This window comes from Protopterus annectens, chromosome 8.part0, assembly GCF_019279795.1.
Source record: "Protopterus annectens isolate FY-2018-M chromosome 8.part0, PAN1.0, whole genome shotgun sequence".
NCBI classification, from domain to species: Eukaryota; Metazoa; Chordata; order Ceratodontiformes; family Protopteridae; genus Protopterus; species Protopterus annectens.
The window spans coordinates 677,292,479-677,318,849 of NC_056741.1; positions in this window are offsets into that span (position 1 = coordinate 677,292,479).

Genomic DNA, 26,371 nt, shown 5'->3' on the forward strand with positions numbered 1-26,371 from the left:
TTCATGGTTCGAGTCCCACCACTCCCATTCTTATTTATGTTTTAAATCAGTATTTGAAATAATACCAGACATATATGATTAAATTTTATTAAAAGCAGTGACATGGCCAATGTATCAGTGAACAAAATATATATTTTTAAAGGACCCAGATATATAATAGCTTGGTGTTAAGCAATGCTTTACACAGCTAAACACAGGTTTAACAGCGCTTTACCCAGCTAAACAGAGTTGCCCATAGTTTAATAGCGCTTTACCCAGCTAAACAGAGTTGCCCATAGTTTAACAGCACTTTACCCAGTGCAATAGAGTTGCCCAAAGTTTAAAAGCACTTTACCCAGGGCAATGTGTTTGCGCGGACGTGTGTGCCACACCAACCAGGGCACCATAGGGCATCATGGAGCAACGTAGAGCTAAGTTGTTTAAATGCAGCCACACCCCCCTAGCCTGTCTAGACAGTATTGAAATAAAAGAATGACCAAGTTCAAACCCAGGACCTTGTGCATCATAATCAAAGTACAGAACCACTAAGCCATGACAACATAGGAGAACCAGCCACTATTAACATTTATAAACTTACAAATGGTAGTTTAACCATTACTAAGCAGGTCTGCAGTCCGCCGAGAATTTTACAAAACAGCCAATCACAAAAAAGTGTGGGAAATGCAGCATATTTAAGCCCCATAGGCGGGAATACTCGCCATAACTAATTGTAGATCACATTTGAAGTCAGAATGGTAGGTGCAGGAGAGGGTTCACGCTTCCGAGCGCAAAGTTGGGGCATCAATGAGTCCAAATACATGGTTTGGCTCCTTGTCCACTGTCACGAGTCAAGACTCCTGCAGGGCCAGTTCCAAGGGATGGAGTACCAGACAGAGGCTTGGAACCGGTTAGCTCGTGACCTCACCAGTGCCACAGGCATTCCTCGGACTGGTGAGCAGGTCCGTCACCACCATGCAGACCTGAAGAGATGAAAGCAGGACTGCCTGAACCAGTGGATACAGGAGGCCCGTGGGATGCAGAATGCCCCACAACTGAGTATGTAGCCATGGAATGCAGTATGTAAGAATTGATAATGGAGTATGTATAATGGATAGGTATGTCTCAATATCCCTTCATTTACTTTACAGCTGCAGGTGACCATGCTACGAATCAGCAAGCCTATGCTGATAGGCTGCTAAGGCTGCACCACCAGGCAGGTTAGTGATTATTCTGCATGTATTGTTATATAAAATATGGGACAGAGCATGAAAGAAAGTGTTGTAGTCCAATGAAACAGCCATAGAATTGCCTGAATAAGTCCTCTGCATGTACTGTCAGATAAAAACGTCAGAGAGGCAGAAAAAGAGTGTAGTAACCCATTAAGAAAGGTAACATATGTCTGGAATAATATCTCTGCAGGCACTGTCATATAACTTAAGTGAGTGAGCCTGAAAAAAGATTGTTCTAACCTATTAATAAAGGTATAATATGTCTTGAACATGTCTGCCATAAACACCGTTAAAACAAATAAAGGAGTGAGCCTGTGGAAAAGTGTACAATGTCATTAATAAAGGTCTAAAACCCAGAGTGTGTCTGTGTCACAGAGTCTGAAACATTGTTGTACCCTTGCATTATACAAACAGTACTGTTTGAAAATGTGCTGGCAACCCAGAGTTATGCAGTCCCATATAAAGTGTGTGATGGAAGTGCTAGTAGCTGTGAAACATATATACAGTCCACAATAGTCAGTTACTGGCTGGCATGAATAAGTAAACCTGGCACACTTGTAGCATGTAATTATTCACCAGAAATGTGAGTGTGTGTCAAGAAATGCAGTGTTCTGTACAAATCGAAGTAAAAATGTCATGTGAAAACATCCCAGATATGTAGATAAAGAAATATAAATGCAAACAAGAAATATGTAGCAGTAACATCTGCATCCTGGACAGTTAGTATATCAGATATAGGTCAGGCATATATTGAACTAGCCAAACGCATGACACAACCTAATGTATGGTGGCAAGTGTAATAATACAGGTAGGGGATATACACTTGCAGTCACCGGAAAAGTAGGGTAGACTAAAATGTCATTATAAGATGTTAACCAAGGTTCTTTCTACACCCTACCATATGTGCATAAACCATGCAATTCCACACCTCAGTGGGTATGTGTAGTCTTAAATATTTGTTGGGACATATGTCCTATTGTTTTATAAATATTTGCAATGATGTTGATGCATGTGCCCTGTTCAAACCCCACGTTCATGGTGGTCTGTTGCTACCAAACATCCCTGCAAGCTGTTGGAATATCCACTGTCATTCAATATATGCATGTGTTATGCTTGCTGTTCAACTGTTGGAACCTTGGTGTGTTGGGTTAATGGGAATATTACTGCATGCTGTTACAACTAATCTGGAATGCTGTTGTTTATGTTGTAATTAAACACACCTAATCACAGAATGTATGGGAAGGCCAGTCCCAGCGGACCCACCTGTCCCTCCTCAGTTGGCAAGTGCACCTGGCACCAGCGGCTCTGGTGCCCAGCCCAGGCTCCCCTCCTCCATTGGTCCTGTGCCACCTTTGGGTGGAAGCGCTGCAGGGGATGGGGCTCGTCCCCCCCCGTGCAAGCGTGGGTGGAGGAGGGCCACCTGTTACCATTGCTAGGGTTCGGGCTGTGGTGCATAGGGAGATCCAGCGTTCAGTCGCTGATCCCCTACGCCAGCTCAAGGCGAGAGTGGTGTTTCTCTCAGGTGAGCCTGCCTGTCCTACATAGCCTACACAGCCCTCAGCACAGCCACCCTTGGGGCTGTGAAGGTGCAGTGGTGACTGCCCATGGGTGGGGATCTCAGTTCCACTGTTACCATCTGTGGGCTCATGGGCTTGCGATTTCCAAACATCCTTCCCCATCAATTGTGTAATCCGCCCCTGTATTTGTCTTGTTTGTCTTGTATGTTTACCTCCCCAACCTACCTCTCCAAATATACCTACTTCCTCTACCTCACATTCCACTCTCACCTGAAAAAAAAAATAAAAAAAGGGCAATCTGTTCCCACAAAAAAATTACGCCCCATACATAAGCTGCCCAATTCGCACACATATCCACTGGACATGTAAACTGATAATTCTGATTAGCAGTACAACATATTTTGTTGTCCTCACCCCTCTCTCAGCGGTGGAAGGTTTCACATTTCACACCAAATTTCAAACATATGCACAGCTGTTGCTGGTAAAGAAATGGGCAGCTATGGACGTTCCCTACACCCATCCTGCACATTCCGAGCTGGTTTCCCTACTGTCTTTCCCTCTTTGTGCCCCCTTTTTCACCACTTTCCTATCTCCCCATTTTCCTTTCTTTAAAAGAAATTAGCGCGGGTGTTCGAGGGTGTAAGCACTTTTAAGCAGTAGTTAGCGGGGGTGCACGAGTGTAAGCTTGTGTGCGCTTAGCTAAGCATTGCTAAGCATCGCGCAAACCCACGCAAACCCGCTTACAACTGCTTAAAAGTGCCTTAGTCACTCTGTATGACAAGGCCCTTGTACTGCTCAGCAGCAAAATAAAAAAACTTGTCAGTTTCAAACCCGGGACCATGAACTAACCAGTGTGCATGAAGTACCACTACACCACAGCAGATATACAATAATTTGGTGCTGAAAGAAATATAACATGCATTACAATGAGTGAATGTAAAGGGAAAATAGGAAAGCCATAGGAATACATTGCAATAACTATTGTTGTATGCCAGTTAATTCTCTAATTCGAAAAGAAAGTACATACTCCCATGTATCCAGTGCTAGCATTAGGAGGTGTGAGTAAACCTATACACTGAGAAGAGGGTACTGGAAGAAGCAACAGTCAGGTTTCAGTACAGCATGCATTTCACTGGCTACAACCCAGCTTCAGATATGAGACATATACCAACCTTCTGACTGAGACAACAGTGTCCACAGCAAGCAAGCATGGTCCCCACCTTGCAAAACTGAAAGGGCTATGCCTACCTAACCTATCATTTTATAGCAGTGTCCTGAAATCACAGTGAGAACTGCAATTACCACACAGCAGGCTGCATGCAATTACTAAATGGTGGGCACCAGTTAGTGCAGAGGCCATCACATGCACATGTGCAGATACCTAGAAAAGCAGCCTGTATCTGCTGTTCACACATGCAATAATATCATTGCAACAACTGGGAGAGAGAGAGCACAAGCGAGAGAGTCAAACAGAGACAGACACAAACAGGCAGAAGGAGACAGATGCTGAAAACAAACAGCAACACACAGAGGAAACAAACCAAAATAAAAAAAATAAAAAAACAACATCTACAACAGATGGAGGTGAGGAATTCAAAGGTAAGGTATGTAACAGATATGTATTTGCTGACATCCGAAAGATGTGTCTGAAGGGTACTCTACATACTGTGAATCATCCATATGTGGCAGCAGTCCGTATCTATATGTACATGCACATTTGCATAGGGCAAGGGACATACTGAAACTGTTAGTGAAGGCTGGACATAAGTATGTTGTTGAAGGCTGCTATGTGCACGTATGTATGTAGGTTGTAGTGTGTGACATTGCAGAAAGCAAGCAGTGCTGGTATATGTCATGTGGTGTTAAACGCTGTGGGACTGAGCTAAAGGCAGTGAGGCCTGCAACAGCTATACGGCCTGAGGATAGCAGAATGCATTCTGCACAACATTGTGCAGTAGTATTACATAACCGTATGTCTCACAACTGTTGCATAATTGACATCCCCACCATGAAAGGTGGGCAGTATATGTGCCTATATGTGCAGCAATGGATGTTTACATGTATGTGTATATATACATGTATATATATATATATATATATATATACATATATATATATATATATATATATATATATATATATATATATATATATATATATATGTGTGTGTGTGCATAGATATATAGATATATATTTGGATATATTTAGATATATATATATATATATATATATATATATATATATATATATATATATATATATATATATATATATATATATATATATATATATATATATATATATATATATATATATATATATATATATATATATATATATATATATATATATATATATATATATATATAAGTAGATATGTATAGATATATATAGATATGTATGGATATGTATAGATATGTATAGATATGTATAAATGTGTATAGATATTTATAGATGTGTATAGATATGGATAGACATGGATAGATATGGATAGATATGTATATATGTATGTATGTGAATATATATATATATATATATATATATGAGAGAGAGTGAGGGAGACACAGGGTCATTTGTACTGCAACAGGTGCCTGTTGTCCATGGCATGAACTGAACACTAGTGTTGATACTGCAGTGCCATGCCCCATTCCAAAACACCTTACACAGTAACTGCCACATAGGTGGCAGCCTGCCTAACACTGATGGTGTCAGAAGGGTACATGCGATACAAGTGGAGAGTAGGCTCACCTTTGATAATCACAGTGCCACAGTAGTAATGTAATCTGTCTACATGGTATGTGTCATCACAAAAGGTGTGTCATCTAGGGAAATATAAGTCTGTGTTCCCCTCTACTCATCACAATGCCCCATGTGGCATGTACCTCCCATGACAACTACAGCAAGTGGAAAGGCCACAGACATACCTAACAAAGAGTAATACTGCCCTCAAACACATGCCCTATGCAGACTGACTCACAAACCACAGCTAGAATGCGTTGCATACTGCCCACCCAGAGGTTACCACTGCCGGACATAAGGAGGTATGTCACACCCATAGCAGTCGGCCAGCCACCATGACAACACCTCACAATCCCTCCAGGCTACATGACCTAGGGCCCTAATCCTTGTCACCTCACTAAACAGCACATGCTGGAGGTACAGGTTCCTATCCACAAATATGCCATACTCTGGACTAAACCACCCACCATGAACAAACAAGGTTCCTCATTAGCAGATGTCATACATACCACTGATGATTGTTTTGGAGATAGGTAATATGCCCTGGGAGTCACCTCTGTGTATCTGGTTGACAGGAGCAAGTGAAATCACATTACATGTGTGTCAAAGGCCAGAGTAGCATATGGCCAGGCTGCTCTAGGCCCTAGGGCCAATAGCGTATTACCTACCTATGATACAATGTACACACACATGTACTCAGTGCAATACCTGCTATGTTAGGTGGAATGAGTGTGACAGTGACTGTGTGCAAAGTTTGTAAAGGTGTGATAGCTTAGTGTGAGGTTGTGTCTGTCATGGTAGTTTGTGTCCTAGGTGTGAGGCCGGAGAAAGATGTGTCAGTTATTGGGATGCAGACATAGTAGGATGGCATATGTTGTGACATAGTTCCTTGTGTATGACTGTGGTGTCCCAATGTAGGCTGAAGCAATACATGTATGCTCAGTAAGTGGTACTGCTGGTGACTCCAGCTCACATATGAACTGTTGTACTACCTGAAGATGTAGGCCAAAACAGCAAAGTATGGTGTATGTTCACAGTCCCTGGTAACACTGTCTTGTGTGTTTTCTGTAGTCTGCACAGATTACATACCACAGGTATAGGTATCTGTAAGTAGGGGCACACAGTACTATAAGGTATGCAGGTAATGCTCATCTGTGTCAGCATACATCTGTGTGTTGTATGTATGTCTGATGTGTGTTTAATGATGCCTGTACTATGCCCGCAATGACATGTGTGTTACAGGGTATGTGTATGTACCTAGCAACATGTATACTCTGTTACAGCAGTATGCCAGCTATATTAACAACTGTGCACATATGTTAGGTAGGAGTATGGCATCAAAGACTAGGGTGGTTTACCGGTAATACTGTAAATGTACATGACATTCATTGCATTGGATGACATATTTCTTCATGCATTAGCTTGATATATACCCCCGGGGCGAGGTTGTGCATTGTATCCCAAACAGTGTGCCGACTACTGGTGTATACAGGTGTGTTATATGGAGTGTTGCAGGCACTGTCAGTCAGTTGTGGGCTGAGCACTGATATGTGGTATTGAATGTGTGTATCCTCTGATAGACAGATAGATGCTATATATGGCAGTTAAGTGATATCTGTACTTCATAATGTTAAGTGTGCCACATGACATGCTCACACATATAGTTTAATTGTCTTCCAGGGTTATGGCTCATCAACATAATCCATCGTATTCAGCTGCGGAGGAGCAGGAAATTCTGAACAGCCTGGTGCAGCACTATAACCTGCTTTTTTCCAGGGCCAGCCAGCACCAGCATGACCGTACTGCACTGTGGTAAGACCTTGTTCGCTGGGTAAATGACATAGGCATGCATAACTGGACATATGAGCAGGTACGCCATCACTGCAGTGATTTAATTAGACATGTCTGGTGGCATGCGTCTGATATCCATAGGCAACAGCTTGCCACAGGTGGTTGGGCAGCCATTCATCCCCCCTCACCTGGCCTACAGCAGCAACAGTGTCACACATGTGTCATCATGGAGGCCGGAGCCACCTAGCAGGATGACATGGAGCGTGCAGGTAATATGCCCTAGCTGTAGACTACCGTTACCTGTATTGTTAGAATATGCATATGTGAGATGTGTACTGTGTGTTTAGCAGTTGTGCTGCCTAATGTGTGCAATACTGATATTTGGAATAGTATCCATACACCTGTGACTGTTGACTGTTGTTCCACTGGCGTTTAGCACACTCACAGTAGCAATGCCACAGTTCTGGCCACTGACAAACTGTGTCATATTCTTCTAGGTCCCTCTGGTGTGACAGCAGGGCAGACAATACATGCTGGTGAGTGTGTTAACACTTTAATATTGGTAATGAAATGTGCAAGTCATAGGTGAGGTGTAGGCCATGTACACGTAACACACCTACACATAATGCATGCTGTGCATGTTTGCTGTGAGACATCAGTCATCTCAGTAAAGTCAGCAGCTGCCTCAATCACATGCAATGCACAGTGCAGCAGACACAATTGTGGCAACACTGTACTGCACATTGGATATGTATAGTTGCTACAGCTGTACACAACAGAACACGTTTATCATACGCAGTACACGAAAACATGATATATTTGGCATTACCACACACCCGCTGTAAGGTCACACTTCAGTATCCCACATGTCATGCACACACACATGATGTACCTCAGGGGTAGAGGCCTATCATGGGGCTGTGCAACACTCTGCAACACATAACACAGTCATATTAGGCAATGCTCCCTATTGGGCACCTCACACACCCATGTACAAGGTGGCTGTGTAATTGTGAATATAGCCATGGCACTGCAGTTCAGGTACATCATGCTAGGTGGTGGTCTTGCACACATTAGTAGCTGTGAGTGACCACAAGATGCATGTTGATGATGGCACAGGGTACTACACCCCATCCAGTTACAGTGACCACAGTACTACTCATAGCAGTCATTGCTTTGCACCTCAGTGTTGTGTGTGCAAACATATGCACCTATACACAATATGCATAGCATGTTGTCTGTGTGCTTACATATGCCAGTATACACAATATGCACAGCAGTCACCATCCACACAAAGTGTCACATATATGTCCTGGAATGCTAGTGGGTGTATAGGTCACTTGACACACATTGGGTATGTGTGGTGTTTAATGTTGCAGTCATGTAGCATGCCATGCCATGTCTGGCACCCACATATCTGCAATATGTCCCACACTCACCATAACCACTGTACACTGGCCATGTCGAGCATTGGGATTCCTTCACGTCAACATGCATCGCACATCCTGTGTGTGTACATAGCATGCATGTGCTACACCCGTGCCCACTATTATCTGCTATGGACACAGACACTGCACTCAGACATGGATATTTATGTGTCACACAGATAACACATGCAGCCATGGCATGTATACTTGTGAGTGATGGTGCACAGGGCATTGCAGAGCTTATAATACCTGCACAGCAATGTTGTGTCCATGTACACATTGTGTTCTAGGGTGTAACCAATCACTGAACAACTGCACAGTTGCATCAAAGCCATGTATACTGCCATATAATAGGGGCATCTATACTTGCACTGCATGGTCTTGTGCAACACATAATCTGCATGCTGACACATGTGTGGTGACTGTCTATCTTGTGATACTGACACCCACCTTCACCCACTATAGAGTATGTGTTGGATTGCTGGCATGTGTGTGTATTTGCTGTAGTGAGGTGTGTATTAGTGTTCATGTGTGCATGTGTCCATGTGTGCATGTGTCCATGTGTTCATATGTGCATGTGTTCATGTGCACATGTGCATGTGTTCATGTGTTCATATGCGCATGTGTCCATGTGTTCATGTGTGCATGTGTCCATGTGTTCATGTGTCCATGTGTTCATGTGTGCATGTGTGCATGGTCTTGTGCAACACATAATCTGCATGCTGACACATGTGTGGTGACTGTCTATCTTGTGATACTGACACCCACCTTCACCCACTATAGAGTATGTGTTGGATTGCTGGTATGTGTGTGTATTTGCTGTAGTGAGGTGTGTATTAGTGTCCATGTGTGCATGTGTCCATGTGTGCATGTGTCCATGTGTGCATGTGTCCATGTGTTCATGTGCACATGTGCATGTGTTCATGTGTTCATATGTGCATGTGTCCATGTGTTCATGTGTGCATGTGTCCATGTGTTCATGTGTCCATGTGTTAATGTGTGCATGTGTGCATCTGTTCATGTGTGCATGTGTTCATGTGTGCATGTGTGCATGTGTGCATGCGTTCATGTGTTCATGTTCTCATGTGTTCATGTGTGCATGTGCAGACCGTAACGTGTGTTTCCTGTCTCCCTCTCACAGGTGTTGAGTTAGGAGTTGGCGAAAGCAGCAGGCAACCTGAAGCCACTTCCACGAATTTAGGTGATGATGACACATGTATATTGGAACAGGAAGATTTGACAAGGTCTGTCGTGGGTCCGCCAATCGACAGTACATAGCGTTCAACCCCATCTATGCACACACTCATACTGTCAATACATCCCTCACCACCAATGGCCATAGGCGAGGGACAGCATACAGTTGGCATTGACCAGGAGAGTGTGATACCCATGGCACTTGCATCCCCTCACAGCAGCCATAGCCATAGACCTGGAATGGTACCACATAGGCGGAGGTCCAGGGGTTCTCGGGGGAGGACCACTGGTCATATTGCCCCTGGCAGGCATGCCCTCACAGGTCTTACGACGACCAGTATGTTCTGGACTGTAATGCAGGCTCAGGCATGTATGGAACGGTACACCAGGCAGGGACTTAGGGTGCAGAGGACACATTACACCGCTATCAATGACAGCATCCGTGACCTTGCCGGTGCCATCCGGACTTATACCAAGGTCGTTGATAGATGTTGGGGGGAGACATTAGATGCCCTCCACAACATGTCTTCCATGAGCCAGGACTGTGCGGGATGGTTGCGACGTCGACGCAGATGCATGCCAGCAACAGCAACAGCTGGCAGTGGTCGCAGATGGCCCACAGTTCACAGCCGCTCCCCTTGTGGCAGTACCAGCCCCAGCAATGCTGGGGCTGGCCAGACCATTGACCATCCCAGTAGACCACGTGCACGTGGCTCTGGCCAGTCCCAGCAGGGACATGGGTCCAGTCATCATACCTCTGCCTCTGATGACAGTACCCAGTCAGGGTTGGTACCCGATACTTTCCGTACCACCCCTGCCAGGCACAGGTACTGTGCCCGTGGCCAGAGACAGTGATCTGTACAGCCTAGCAGGTACAGTCTGTGGCTGTCCCACAAACTACTGTATATGGCAGCCACATGGTGGAGCTGTGTGCATGCAGACACACACACATTAACCAAACAACTAGGGCTCACACATACACACACACATTACATCGACATTGACCCATGCTGTACTGTTGTCCCTCACACACACATACACACAAACAGACATGTTGATTGGATGGGTCAATCTCAGGCTCTGGCAAACAACATAACACCCTGTGAATATGATGATACCTGTGTCGCCTCCTGTCATCTGCATCATTGACGGAGGAACAGGCTAACATGGTGCTGATGCACAGGGTGACACTATAGCAGTGTAGCAATAATAGCAAGTTGTCAACAAGGAAGTGTAACAAAATCCTTGTAGGTATATCAGAGCGGACATTATGCATCAAAGCTCTGATTGTCAGTGTAGCATTGTTTACACCATTGTTAGGTCTGAGTATGTATTGTCCACCCTTGTGCCACTTGGCTGAAGTGTAATGTGTTGCCAGCATGTGTTAGTGAGTGGACAGTACGTGTGTGATGTGTGCAGTACAGATTAGCAAGTGTACATCTTTGAACATGGTGGGTACACACTGTCTGCATGTACATGCATAGTGGACACATGGGACATGTGGCATACCCTGTCATACACATTGTTAACATCTCATAGTATCTTTCAATGGCCAGTGTGCATTCTACTACAGTTATGTACTAACATGGGTAGACGTGTGCATGACATGGGTTGACACTATGCTGTGGGTGATACCATTAATATCTGTCAATGATTTGTGGTCTGGTAGTATACATAACCTCAACAGCATGAGTATAAGCAATCATTGGATGATGTCCTGACAAATGACACACAGTAGTAGGGAACCCAGTAACAATTGGATCCTTCTGGTGCTACACTATAACACTAACCAGTGGTAATGACCGCCACCCATTCCTGTGACAGCACCAGTTTGGCATATAGCCCCCTTAGGTACATGCAGACACACTAGGGATATGTCCATCAAAATCTGGAAATGCATGGATTGGCCTGCAATGCATTCCCTGGATGGAACGCATGTCCTACACAAGGGTATCATACAGACAGATACCTGTTGTCTGATACATGCTGTATAGCAGTAAGCCTACTATGGCATAGTCATCCTCATGTACTATACATACTATCCTGTCAGTACCACGCTATGGCGTGTATTGTCATGGGACTCATACACATAGACATCGGGAACCTATGGACATCTTGCCTCTTGAACCTGTTTGTATTCTTTAAACGGCTAACAGGTCCATCGACATAGGGACGGCTGTCCACACAGCCTACCTGAACCTTGCAAAACCCTTCAACACAATAACCCACTGGGCCATTATGCATAGGCTCACCAGCGTCGATATGGACACATATCTCACACGATGGATTGATACCTGGATCAGGGATGGGTCAGATTTGTAGGTGCCATGTCTGACTATACACCAGTTACACATGGCATCCCACATGGCTCGGTCATGGGACCTCTCTTGTTCAGTATATATTTGTCTGACGTACAGGATACAACAGGGGGAATATGGCTGAACATGTTTGTACTTGACTGCAAACTGGGTGCCATGATCAACTCTCCAACTGCCACATGCATACTCAAACAGGGTCTCACAGAGATGGATGACTGGTGCCTGAGCCATGGCCTACAGCTAAATGCCATTAGTTGCATAGTCATCCCCTTTGGGAATAACAACATGCCCACACATTACCACATAGGTAGTACTGCATTACATATGGTAGGAGTTGTTAGGGGTTTGTGGACATCACTTGTTCGTACTGTCGCCTTTGACATTCACATTGCCAAAGTGGTTGGACATACCTTCTTTGTGGGCCACCTTATCCCATATGGTTTCACATCTAGATCGTGTGAGGTCATTGTGCCCCTATACTCATCCCATCCATGCTTGCTTACAATGCCACATTTGGGGTGTACCTTACCCGACACCTGCAGCAACTGTACTGGCCACGAACGTTCCTCACCAAGGAACTCACACAGGTGCCCTGCACAGTTCAGATGCAGTAACTCCAGCTCTACTCAGTCGCTTACCACCTACTCAGATATGATGTGTGCCTGTTGTTTACAGATATACCCAACCCAAAATTACTGGACATGCTCCACCTCAGGATATCCGACTCCCTTGGAGCTACACACTCCAGGGACGTATTCCTCAGCACAGATGTTAATAGGACATTGTGGAGGATTCTTATCTCAGAGGCTCCACTCACTCCAGAATGTAATCCCAGTTTCACATAGGCAGAGCCACCCACTGACCACCTACTGGAGACATCTTGATGACTGTATGGGTGATCGTATGTTTACACCTGGGATATCTTCTGTGTCCCTGCTAGACAGAGGCACACTAGCCTAAACGTACATGGGCTATCTTGTGTGACCTACTATTCACACACACAGTGTAGTAATCTGACAGGGTTGCGAATGCCAAACACATTCTGGCTAGGCTTGAACATGCCCTAGGGCAGATAGCCTAGTATCGACCTCTGAACCTATGCTAATGTTCAAGATGCACAATGTTTATTGCTGATACTGTTTGCAGGTCTTTATCATCTTTGCTTTACCAGTTTCTATGAACAACTTCGGTATCTGCAGAACATATTTGATTATGACAGGGTTCCACTATATTATAGATGTGTCTGTTGTCATATAACTGTGTGCACAGGGTGGATTGCTGTACAGTGACAGGTTCCTGGGATAACACATGCAACTGCCAGATATGCGTGGCCCACTGCTGTACTCAGACATGGCCTAAGTGTGTGAGCATGCCCAATTCTGCCATTCCGTGTTTTGTTGCCTGACATTTGTCTCATTTATTCAAGTGTGTGAGCATGCCCAGTGTGACCTTTCAGTATGTTGCTATCTGAGGTCCACTACATTTGTTGATGTGTGAGAACATGACTGATATTAACATTTATACTGTGTGTGTTGGAAGTCAGGTTCTGTTCTCACTGCAGGACTCACCTTTGTGTCATAACTCGACAAGGATTTTGCTGTGCCTTCTGGGTTTCCATGAAATACTTTGCATAGACTTATCAACATTCCTTCATACAGGCTGACCACTGCAATGCTGTCATGGTTTAGTGGTCCAGTACTTTGGCTATAGTGCACAGTGTCCTGGGTTCGAGGCCCATCGCTGCTTTATATTTTCATACTGAGCAGACCAGACTGCTTAAGGGCCAGTTAAGTAAATATGAGCATGTTGGCTTTTGTTCAGCTATGCCCTACTTAGACCAGGCTTGTCCGACATTGCTCAATATTCACCAACATTGCTGGACGTTGCCCAATATTAGTGAACATTGACCACAGTTGTGTTAGTTGGTGTGCATGATTTTGTTTGCATATACTACATGGTGGTAAATGCTGTTTAGCACTGCTTTATATTGCTTAACACATGGCAATCATGCCTTAGGTGGTGCTGCAGGGCTGCCTATGTCGGATGCACATACTACACTCCCTGTATATGTTTGAAAGCAGGTAGTGTCAACTTAGGCATCCCTTTTACTATATGTGCGAGTCGGAGAGAGGTATAATTTCCAGAGTTCCTACTGTGACAGTGTATGTGCTATGAGTTGCCTCTTTGCCAAGGCCAAAGCATACTGGGCATGCCTCCTTCTGCCTACTGGGGCAGGCTCAGTTTGTTCCTCCTCTGAGTCACGCTCTGCCTGTGATGGCCTTGGCAATGGTGGGGGGCTGTTTGGCCCAGGCCTATGCTGGGCCTTCTGCAGCTGTTTTCGCAGGATCATATTATGTAGCATAGCACATACCATGACAATTTGGGTACATGTAGTTGGTGAGTACTGCAAGGCTCCACCAGATGTGTCCAGGCACCGGAACCGTGACTTGAGCATCCCAAACACACACTCGATTACATTACGTGTTTGTGCGTGTGACTCATTATGGTGTTCCTGTTCAGGTGTGTGTGCATTTCTGATGGGTGTCATCAGCCACGGCTACAGTGCATAGCCAGCATCCCGCACTAGGTGACCATGTGGGATGTCCCCATTGGCAAATGTCTGGTACAGCTGCGTCAGATGCCAGATATGGGAATCATGGTAGCTTCCAGGGCAGCCTGCACACACATTCAGTATTATGCCCTGGGCATCACACACGACCTGGCAGTTGATGGAGGGGAAGCCCTTGCGGTTGAAGTAGACACTACCCCACTCGCCGGCTGGTGCTTTGATGCGTATGTGCATGCAGTCTATTGCACCCACTACCTCAGGGTATTCCACTATTTGCTGGAAGAGACGCATATTACTGGCCAATACCTCACGGGAATTAGGGAAATATACATGATCACTGACATGTGCTGACATGGCATCCAGGAACTGCTGTAGTACCCTGGATGCTGATGCCTGTGATATCCCCATCATATCACCAGTTGGTCTCTGGAAGGTACCTGTTGCTAATATTCTTAGGCCAACACATACCTTGGTTTTCACTGGGATGGGTTCCCCTCTGTTGGATCTGTGTGTGAGGCGTGGCCTGCACAGCTCAACAATTTGCTGCAGAAGGTTTCTGTCCACTCTATAGCGCTCCACTATCTCCAGCTCATGTAGCCCCTGGTAGGTTACCCTGGGCCTGTACACTCTTCTCCATCTCCTCACTGTGGGCTGTCCAGCAGCATTTCCATTGTCACCACCCTCAGCATGTTGCATATGTCACCATATAACAGCAATGGCAGCCCCTAACATTTCTTTGTCTCAGTAAAGCTTTTTCAGTTTTCACTTCTATTAGCTTACTGCAGTGTCTGTCGTGAGAAACATAATGGACTGTTGTTTGCAGAGTTTTAAGTGCTAGGCTGGGCTGGGATAGTGAGTTGCCTGATTCTGATTGTTTTCACCTGCTATCTCTGCTAGTACTCCCTGGTAGCTTTCTACTATTTGTTGTGCTTCCTTTTTCCTTTCTGTTTCCTCAGGGGGGGGAGCGCCACGCACACAAGCGCAAACATGCGCACAGCAGCTAACACGCACGCACACATGCTTTCACGGACTAAAACTTGCTTATTCGGGTTAAACCACGCGCACACCAGTGCAAACGTGCTTACAACTCTTTAAACAGCCTTATACATGCTTACTCCGGCTTAAACGCATGCACTCACGCTTACACGCACGCACTCTGTTTTACTCAGGTTTACTCGCGGGAACACGTGAGCATACCCGCTCAGCAAGAAACTTTGGTGTTATCCATGGCATACACCTTCCATTTCTTGCCTTTCCCTAGCCTACCTGTTGACACACCTCTTTCCATGATGTGTAAATGACAGCTGAAACATGCCACTCTGCTCCAATGCGCTTCACTTCTTTCATACATACCCCCCTCGTGATGTCACCTATCTTCTACTCTGTTACTCCCCATATCCTACTCCTACACTCCACTGACTGTACTCATTTGCTATGTAAACTTGCGATTCACTATCCTAACACTCATTTACATAGGATTGCCTGCTAATGCTTGGTTACATGTCTTAGACTGAGCTTCCCCCCTTGGCAACCTCTACTCGGTGGCCATGTTGTCTTCAGCCTGCCATTCCCTTGCATTGTACATTAACAATTTTAATAAAATCCACATTTGTGGGTTTTAATTTTTAGTATTCTGGATTTTAGAGCACAGCCCGTTTGCGTGGCGCTGCGCTACGCTTAAACATCGGAAATCGGCGAAAAAAAAATAAAATATTTTTATTTTCATATTGTATCAGGAAACATTTCACATGGCCGTATATTTGGCCATTGGCATGCTTCCTGCACTGGATGCAACCTTTATTTGGAGCTTTCACGGCTCCGTTTTGCTATTTGCAGAACGGTATTCAGTTGTCAACTGAGTACATTTCTGCAAATATCACTGCTCTTACTCGGACAGGTTCGGGTTTCCTGAATCGCAAATCTACCTCATTTGCATGCCTTTTGCCTGCAATTGAGGTAATTTGCATATCCCAGCCCTGTCCGTGTAAGAGCCATTTTAGGAGCTCTCTTACACGCCCCTACAGGCTGTTCCTGGATCGCTCGTCGGACATGATGGCTGCATGGAGTCTTACTCTACTCTAAGACTCCGGGTAAGCCTTCGTGAATCTGGCCCAAGGTCTGTACTCCTTTATGCAGTTCTAGTTTCTCATTTTTGGAGAAGGACTTCCATTCTTATTGACGTATTAGTTTGTTTATTTGTCTGTTGGTCTACCACTTAATATGTGATAGCCACCCCACACACACATACACGCATGCTCTACTCAGCTTAATTCAGCCAATTGTTGTGATGTTTAGTTAAAGACAACCAAAAAAGTGCAGGTGAATTCATCTTAGTCCATTACTAAATGCCTGCTGGTTAAGGCAAGGCCTTGGGGACATCATTATATTGGCCATAGTGATGTCCTGGAAATGCCCATTCTAAAAAGATATTACTTCTATATGCCTCAAGGATGCAAACATGCAATCATGTCAGCTACATATGCAAAGATGTTTATTTGTAGCTTTTCCATTTTGCATTATGTGCAGCATCCCTAGCTTTGAGCAGGTGTCAAGCATACACCAGTAGACAGCACAAAGACTCTTGGAAAGAGGCATGATCTCACTGGCTTTAGCAGGGACATTATTTAGTTGCTGAATGAGAAAATGAATGAAGTACTTTCAGTCCTTTCAGTTGTAGTTCTCTCAGCAGGTTGGTTGTTGATAACTTCCTGTGACTTAGTTACCTCATAGTTACAATAATCCCTGTTCTCCACTGTGTGAAGAGCATGAAGACTTTATCCAATTTAAAATAATTTTTGCTAAGTCAGCTCATTTGTTCTGTTCATCAAGCCTTAATTACTTAACAGTTAAGCAATGGACCTACTACCCTTTATCATCCTACCATCACTCTCTAACCTTGCCAGCAATCCAATATTGTGTTTGAACAGCAGTTACTAGCAGTTTAATAAGGACAGCTTGTCTCCATTCAAAAGGGGTGAATGAGTATTTTCCTTCCACTATAAAATACACCAGCATGCTGGGTCAAGCAAATAGCAACATCTGCAGATTCTGCTCATTTTCTAAGCTGTGTTCATGTCATTTTGGTTACCTAGTGATAGAAACAGAGTAAACAGTATTTGTAGTTGCATCTGTGTGAATAATCTCTGAAGATGGTGAAAAAGAATGTGGTTAGTATGATAGAAAACTCTTTATGGAGTGTTTTCTTGACTTCTGAAAGGTTTCAATAGTGATTTACTGAAATGACTTTGTGTTGGAGAGGCTAGAGGCTTCTACATCTCAAATGATATGTGTCTCAACTACTTTTGTCTGTGCTGGAGCTGGAGAGGTTTACAAACATGCTTGTGGGTCAACCGGGAATGCTTGCTGCTCCTTGCAGAAGCTTTGCCGATAGTTACCAGGAAAGGTGGAACTGGTACTTGATAAGACAGTAAGGGCAAAAATTACATATATTTGTGTTTGCGGGTTTCTGTGTGTGTGTGTGTGGGGGGGAGGCATTGAGTGAGTAAAGCTATGTTGGAACAAACATACACTATATAATCTAATCATGTATGAAAACCTCTACAGATACAACATATAAGGGCATAATACCACCTCCAGTGGCATCTTGGCTGTAATGATCAGTATTCTGTGGCATATTTCCCTACTGTCTTCAGTCAGTGGCTGCCTTTGCTAGCTAGCATCATTCTGGCATGTTCTTCATCATCTTCAGGCATACCTCCACCAGTATGACAGCTAAAAGCCATCTATAAACATTAACTAATACCTTATGTAATGGTGTTCATGGCCATTAGACTGAAAGGCATGGCCCCATTTGATGTTTAATTGATAGTTGAACATATCATGCATTCTGAGTGTGATTATAAAAATTTATTTGGCCTGCTTGTATTGTAGAAATGAGAATACAGTGGATATCTAACCCTTGTTGAAAAGGATGCCCTGCTTAATGTATAGTTTATTGTACTGTCTGGCAGCATGCAGATTTTAACATTATTGTACTGTCTGCACAGTTTGTAGGGGAATACTGTGCTGACTGTCTTGAAAAGCCATTTTAAGCCTAGCAAACAACCCAAGATCAGAATCAAAACCTGCACTTTGTGTCTATGATGTAAAGACCTTAACCATTATACCAAACCCACCCCATAATTATCTTGAGTACAGAAGGTAGAAATGGTAAAATATACATTTCATAGACGTCTGTCACATTGTATGCACCATACAGTTCATAAAGATATTGGGGACTGGCTATAACAATGTTATGCTTTGCTCAGGTATGTGATATGAGTCAGTGATGGTGCAAGGCTCAATCTGTTAGGTGGTGAGACATTTCCCTGTGGTACCTTTGACTGGTAACACATGGATGAGTGAAATTCAACTGCAAAGACATATGGCTGTTTGAATTTCACCACAGACAAAGAGAAACACAGAGTGCTATGCCCACATCTTCAGTGACAATGACCAAGTGCATGGGTGTATGGGAAGTGATGTTTCTTGTTATTGATGCACAAAGCATGCTTATATAAATACAATATGTAAAGATATGCTACAGCTTGGAGGAAATCCTGCATGCTTCTGTAGTTCATTTCTATGTGCTTCAGGCGATGTTCCCCAGACACTGTAAAATGGAAGACAGTCCTTACACACCATTAATAAAAGCATTTCCCATTGTACATTGCATTTTCTCAGCCTCTGACATAATTCTGAGCATCTAGTTGTTGAGGTCTGGCATATTACCTGCTGTGTCTAGGTGCCCTGTGGGCCAATGAGTTTATTCCCCCCTATGCACTTGTTTATTGAAGTTGTGGATAAAATGCTTCATGCTTATCTGTGCCCGCAGTGAATATTCAGCAGCTACATATTTGTGTAGCTGAATCTCACATTAGCTATGTATCCCCCCCCAAAAAAAAAAAAAACACTCACAGGGAAAATATTCCCTGCTCCACAGCCTGAACTTAATGTATCCACTGTGTCTTCCTCTACCTTCTGTTAGATTATCAAAAGCTTCAGGTCACCTGAATTATTCATTCTGGATTCAAATGTGTTTCACTACTACAGTGTTTGAGTATTTTCCTAACTGTATCTCTCCTCTTCTGATGTCATAAATAGGTCATCATTCAGGATTACAATGTATACAAAGCATGATTTGTGAAGGACATTTTATATGAACTAAGAAAGATATGTTATTCCTGACCTGTTCCTTTCACCATTATGTATTATGTATTATGTATTATGTACTGTCACTATTTTCTGTTGCATATTTCCAAGATAACCCTGATGCACATTTCTCTGGGTAAATGCCGTACGTTACTATCATTATGTATTTCCAAGGTGCTCGCAGCAGGGATTTTTGTACATGATAGCTAAATGGTAGACATCTGTCATTTTAGTGAGTGGCTCTCCATCTGATATACACATGGTATCCCATAACGCCGGGGTTGCATGTGCAGGAATGCATGTATAGCTTATGGCACTAAGCACCATCTGCAGCCCCACTACTCTGTTAAATGGATGAAGCTCTTTTGTTATTTCTGAAAGTAGTGGGAAATATGATGCATTACAAAACATACTGCTGCATGGAGGTAATGAATGCATCCAGTGGTCTACATATTGATGACTAGCATATGCTTAGGATATTATCTGTAAACTTCTAGAATAGCTCTGGAATTAGAGTAAGAAGTGTAGCATTGACCATGGTAGTCAGTGGGATAGTTAATCACTGATGCCAGTTGATGTGATATCTATGTGAGATATTCAGTCATCATAGCAGGGTTCCCAGAACTATTAACATCTGCATGGCCTGCCAGAGTTTGCATCAGCTATACTTGCAGAATCTTTCTTTCGCTGTCAGCAGAGGATAGAACATTTGGCAGCCCTTTCACTTTTCTTTCTCTTTTAAGTACAATACCCTAAAATATTTTAGTCTAAGCCTGCTTATGTCATGAGAGCTGATCAAAGTATTTGTTATGACAGTAAATTTATCACAAATTATAGGTTCATTGGTTCACAGCTAAGTTCAAGCATAATTAAAGAACTATACTCAAAAGCTCCTTGGATTCTAGGAGTGTATAACAGGATAGACTGTGGGACATTTTGGGGCTGCTGTCAATTCATTTCGGTTTCCCTTGAAGGTGGCAATGGTGCTACTCTGCTTGGCATGTAGGGGAAATGTGTTCCAGAGATGGGTGATGAGTTAAGATATGAGTCTATGACATCAACATGTCTTACTTATCTATTGATAAAGGTTTAGTTCCTTTTACCTGGCATTTGAAGAACCTTTTGTTCTGTGAAAGAATTGGAGGTTAAAACAGATAGAATCTTTCATTGCTCAAAAAGCTAGACACAAATCCCCATAGAGGAATCTATTACAAACTGAGTGCAGAGATAGATGACTGCTAGTGTATCTGGATAACTAAGAGTCTTGAGGGTATTGATCTTTTTAGTTACAAATCCCTGAGGATTTTCAAGTTAAGTGATATGTTTAGGAAAAATATGTGTAAAAATTGACATTATATTCAGTGATGGCTTCTTATGAAATATGAGTAAAACAGAAGTAAGACTTCTTTGGATCTATTTGTATTTGAGATGCTTTTGGAAGTCAGATGAGCCATACCAAAGATTTTATGAACTACTTTTGAGATATGATGGGTAAACGATAAGGAACTGTCATTAAGATTGTCTAAATCCCTTAAGATAATGTCTAATTAGAGGGATTGTCACCTTTATAGTATGATGTGTAAATGCTTAAAATAATCTATACAGTATTTTTTTATATTTAACTTGAGATAATTTTCCTTGCATCAATTATTAACATGGTCTAACTTGTTTTGTAGGACTTGTGATTTAAAGGAAAATCAAATAACAATACCTAATTTACAGTGCAAGCACTTGCATTTGCCTCTCATAATGCTAATCATCATTTGCACTTCTTCTATTTTTCTAGTTCACAAAGATAGGTTTAAACCGGGGTAATGCTATGTTTCATAAATTGTATCTCATATCTGGTACATGCACCAGATTATGCCTATGTCTGCAAGTCTGTATAAATTTATCGTTTCATTTTTCATGAATCCTTCATAAGAACATTTAGATCAGATAACATTTAACACCATTCATAATATGTCCAATGTCCTTAGTTAAGTAAAGTTGGCATGCAAGGTTTTTAAAGCAGAAATGAAACAGCAGCAAACAGCAGATAACCTCGATATAAACTCAGGATGAGCCAAAGTATCAGGCCTGTAAAAGAAACCTTGCTACTGTGGTTCACTATGAAATAACAGAGAGAACAGCATGCTTGTAATATGCTGGGCAGTTCACAATCCTAGAAAAACTAAACTCATTTCAGGATTAGACGCAAATGACTTAACAGCTGTCAATAATGTGTAACTTGTGTAAGTGTTGGTAAAACTGGTATGTTGCCCTGCTCGGGGTAGCTTTGAAAGAAACAAGCATGACTACTGCAAATGAGTGAAACAGTGAGTTATGACTGCCATCATCATCAAGCAACAGAAGACCAATCTAAATAAAATGTACTCAAATTTCCTTTTTCTTAATTCCCAGGTTTAAGGCATAATATCTTCCCCTGAGCCTTGTGCATGTAGTTTCCTCTTTTGCTAGCTTCTTTTACCTCAGAAATCACATATTTATCATATATCACTTTTCATTTGGGAATTATGCTTTGATATGATAATTTTCTGTTTTTTTAGTTAGTTAGTTGTTAATTAATTAACATTTTTTACTGGAATAATCTGACTGGACACAATGCCCATTTCCGGCTGAGTCCTAGGGAGAAAAGCTACATATAAAAATACATACATAGATTAAATAAATAAATAGATTAATTAATTAATTAATTCATACATACATACATAAATTCTTCTTAAAATTGTACTTTGAACTTATACTGATTTCTTATAGTTTTTGATAAATATCTTTATGCATCATCTAAAGTCTGTGCCTTCATTTACATAACTGTCTTATTCTTCTAATTTCCACATCTTTTGTTTATCCAAGCTTCAACTTTTAAATTATCCCATATATCCCAGCTTTTTCTGTATCTGTCCTGTCTGTACAAAGTCTATATTATTTCCCTGTTTTAAGTATTTAGTTAATTAGTTAGTTAATTTGTTAGTAAGTTAGTTAGTTAGTAAGTTAGTTAAATAATTAACATTTTTTTACTGGAATAATCTGACTGGCCACAAGGCCCATTTCCTGCTGAGTCCCAGGGAGAAAATGCTACATATAAAAATACGTACGTAGATTAATTTTACAAAAGGATACATTAAGGAAAAAGGAAGTATAAGTCTGAAATAAACAACTGACAGTTGATGGTTAGAAAACAAAAAGTGCATGTTGTATCAATGAGTTAGCATTCCTAACTGTTAGACCAAAAGAGAAAATAAATAAAATACCTTGAACATTAAGAACAGCTAAGTATAACTATTTTAGTACAGAAATATGTTATTTGCATTGTACATGTTAAAGATATGGCTATAGGCCTTATCTACTCAGCAAAAAGAGAGAGAGAGACGTGTGAGCAATCAACAAATAAGTACAATAACTACAACTACAACAAAGTGTACATTATTAACATTAGTTTACAGGTTTAGGCTTATATACAGCATTCATAGATGAATGTTTTTGATTGCTGTAGGTGAGATAAAATGCAAAGGGTACTTTCAAGGGACAGAGGTATGGTGGTATGATTGTGAAGTACATCAAAATGGCAATAAATGTATGCAGATATGATGTGTTGAAAGATAGAAAAATGATGAAGTAAGTTCGATGAGGTGTGTGGGAGAGATGGTTTCTGGAGGGATTTACAGAAAAGGTATAGACAGGTGAGTAGAGAGGATTTATAGGAAAAGAGCAGGAAGCCAGAAGAAGGCAGCTTAAAGAATGTTAATAAAAATTATTAAGCATGGTTGGATATTTATGTTATTTGAAGGATGAGGTTTAGTGGGTAGTAGAAGCTGGTTTAACCCTTATGTATGCTATGAACATGATCATGTTTATATCAAATGTTGTTTAAGATGTAATTTAAATATGTAGAGTTTATGCATTTGTTTTGGGGTGGGTGATATACAGTATCAGATTTCTGGATACATAGAAGGAGTCAAGGCAGTTACCTGCAGAGTTATTAGATTTTGTGAATAGTAATAGGTGTTTGTGGAGTGAAGGGTTCTGTTAGTAGAGTAGTGATGAATTATTTCACTGATGCTGGGGCATGTGTAAATCAAGTCATATATGGTGACTAACTGAAAGAAAGTTAGGTCATGTTGCAGTCAGTCCACTGAAGTTGTTTTAGAGCTCAGCAGTGGTGTGTATTGTATGAGACATTTGATTTATTGTAACATTAAGTTGGTGGAATTTGGTGGCTTGCAGATTTAATAAAATGGGAACACCATATAGAAGGATGAGAAATAAATAAGTTGCAGCATTTGTTTTCCTAGTGTCATCTGTAAGGTAGATCTTTTATAGTGGGCAATAGTGGTTAGCCAGGTTCTGGTGTTCTTTTTATTACTGTGTTTAGATGAAAGTCATATTTGAAATGTTCATCTATTGTGATCCTCAGAAGTTTTGTGTGAATTACTAGTTCAGTTTTGCTACAGTTAGAAGATGTTGTATTGGAAAGATTCTTCTGGTGAGAGAACTACTTAGGGACTCAACGTTTGGGGAGGGTTAGGAGCCAACTTTTAATTAATAGTAGGGATTCTTGGATTGTCTTTTACAGTATTTCCATTTTCTCAGCAGATCATATTAGGGCTGAGTCATCTGCAAGCTAGATGATGGTGGCATGTTTACTTGCAGTGCAATGGTTGTTTCTACTATGCTGAAACGAATTTGGCCCATAATAAACCCTTGTGGGACACTCATTGTTACAGTTAAAAAGGAGGAGATGTCTACTTGTCATTTAATAGCCTGTTGTCTGATAGTGAGATAACAGATGAAAAAGGAAAGAGCTGGTGGGCCTAGTCCTAACAAAGGTAGCCTATTTAGCAGACATTTGTGGGAAACAGCTTAAAGGCTTTACATAGGTCTAAAAATGCTACAAATATGAGGTTGTTAAGAAGGGCAGAGATAGTACTGAGATGTGGACAAACAATATGGCCTGCACCCACTTATGTCATGAATGCTGATCAAAGTATTTGTGATGACTGTAAATTGATCACAGCTTATATGTTCATAGGTTTTAAACATTTCTGATTCTGTCCATATTATTTAACTTATATGCCCAAATAGTTTGTTATCCTAGACATGTGTCTTCACTTTATAAAGCTTCAGGTATAACAATCTACCATACTAAGACACAGAAGGAAAGCAAAATAAACTTCTTGAAAGAAGGCTCTCTTTTCAGTTTAGCTGTCCTACAGCTCTCCAAATGAATACTTCTTTTCCCTCTTTTCCAATCTGCTCATCCCACACACTTACACCATTGTATAAACAAAATTATGTTCCTGCAATGTTAATTACTTTTCCATCTTATTTCAACCCACTGTCTCATTTCTATTACATTTGGATCATAAACATCATGTCTTGTCATGACTGTATTAAAAATGTACTTCTCTCAATATTTCTGGAAATAATTTCTTGTAATGAGAACACATTGTAATATCATCAACAAATAGTATATTTTGAAGTACTGCTTTGTTCTCTATTTCATATTCTTTTGAGATGCTGTTTACATTCATACTGACTAATAAGTCCAGTAAGAAATGTAACTGTAACAAAGACAGAATATTCCCCTGCTGTCTACTAAATATTCTTACATTCTATTTTCTTTAACATTTTATGTGAATATTATACTAGCTTTCTGACTGATGCTTTTTCTTGATCTAAATAGGTTAAATAAAATAACAACTCTTTCCTTTTTGTTAGTGTGTATATTGTCTAAGCAGTGTTTATGAAACTTGTCCATACCATGTACACCCATGGACTGATATTTTGAACTACTGGAACTATTCCGCTGAAGCTTTATTAATGTAACCGTTACCACTATTTGGCACATTTTATACATAATGCTTAACACATTGTGTTTTCCTTCTGTAGCAGTTCTCTTCTGATGGTCTGTGCTTTATTGTAACTGTTTCACTGATGTCTTTAAGTAACCCACTGTTAATTCACCCTTTACAAATGGCACCAATATCTTGCCAAGATTTTGTTAAAAGATAAACATCTTAATAACATGCAAAGCTTCTCTCAATGCAGTGTGTATATGCCATTAAAATGCTTCCAGGATTTGCTGGTTGGTTTGAAGTTATTGTGCATATTTTTTTAATTACAGCCTTTGCGATGTGTAATTATGTTTCTTTCTGTTCTGTAGACTTGATAACATCAGTGTCACTATTTTTATACACATTGGCTTTGTTGACCATTATATCAAATTACTGTACTAGTGATTAAACTCATATAGATAATTATAGGCTTATCATCTTTTCAAATGCTTATAGAGGGGCATTTTTATGGAAACATGAGTGTTTGCAGAAAAAAAAACACACGCACACACTCACAACCAGAGCAGATGATAGAACGTCACTTTGCTGCCGGAGTAAAACCTCAGTCTTATAGAGTTTGAGTTGGTTATATTACTTCATATTATATTAAGGTGTTTTGG